This window comes from Penaeus monodon, chromosome 15 (genome assembly GCF_015228065.2).
Source record: "Penaeus monodon isolate SGIC_2016 chromosome 15, NSTDA_Pmon_1, whole genome shotgun sequence".
Classification (NCBI taxonomy): domain Eukaryota; kingdom Metazoa; phylum Arthropoda; class Malacostraca; order Decapoda; family Penaeidae; genus Penaeus; species Penaeus monodon.
In genome coordinates, this window is record NC_051400.1 from 12,299,148 (window position 1) to 12,300,408 (window position 1,261).

A 1,261-nucleotide genomic window follows, 5' to 3' on the forward strand; every position below is an offset into this window, starting at 1 on the left:
AATTATTGGCACTGGCGTGGAAGTATGAGAGGGGGCAAAAAGTCCTGGCTGCTCCCTCATAAATACTGTTGGATCCAATTTTCACCAGCATTCCTTTATTAACTTTGCCAAACGTGTGGATCGCAAACGTCTTCGCATGGGTCTGAAAGAGAGAAGATTTTTTTTTTTTTAGATTTAGAAATTTCTCATTAAATTCTCTCTCCCTTAAAGGTATGACGCCTTAGTTCTTCAGCATAAAATAGAAATATCACTGTTTTGGAATAAGCTACCTATAGTTGTAATGGGTTCCCAGTTGCCATGGTATTTGCTGTTTACAAAGGCGCCATGGGTTCGTCTTTGGTCTTTTAGAGTGCGAGATATATCGAAAAAATTAGCCCTCAGGTGTTCGCAAACCACCGGTAGGGAACCACTGCTCTGGAGTAGGATAGTAGGATATACACTCATTATCATACTCTAGTTAGTGTGAGTATATAAGGTCATCCATGATTTTCAAATTAACCTGCAAAACTTCCAAACTGAATATTCTGCATGCCGGCACTCGGAGGGCATTTTCCGGTTTCAATTTGTCGGATCACGTGATATATATATATATTCTTTTAGTTGTTACTGAGAGTAATAAACTAATGTGACACTCACCTCCGTGATGATTTAATTGCAATTTTATTTATCTTTTTCTATATTAATTAATAATGCATTTAGTATTTTACTTTTTTTTCAAAACATACGATATATAATCGAGGAAAAAACATGTACCCTACCATGTATCATCCATCCAAATATCGAAAGAACACGACAGCAGCAGTAAAAGCAGAATAAAGTGAAAGAATTAACATATTCAAATAAATTTGAAAAAATAATAACACAAGAGAAAAGTAGAATAAAAAGAAAACCTTGAACAAAACACCATCAGCATAACGACAAGAGACAACTTACTTTTAAAAATTCGTCCCATTTTCCAGGTTCAAACAGTTTCCTATATTGGTTCCATGGATACGGTAGTAGGTAAAATTCCGGTAGAATGGTGACATTACCACACGTGACGGCGACTGAGCTGTTCTCGGGAAACAGGTAGCGTAGGTTCCTTAAATTGCAAGACCGCTGAACGCAAGAGCTAAACGTATTAGGACCCATTGATCCCCAGTGTTTTGGCTGTTGGAGCAGAAGGAGGAAGGGACAGGATGAAATGTGTGTCATGCCATTCACTAGTTTACTATTTATAATTATGCATAGGGCCAGTATGGACAAATCTTGAACATTAACG

The 1,261-nt window shown here is 37.4% G+C and overlaps 1 pseudogene; it reads right to left on the minus strand.

The window, feature by feature from the left end:
• Positions 1 to 4: 4 nt before the first annotated feature.
• Positions 5 to 1,261, minus strand: part of LOC119582219 — a 3,982-nt pseudogene continuing 2,725 nt past the window's right edge.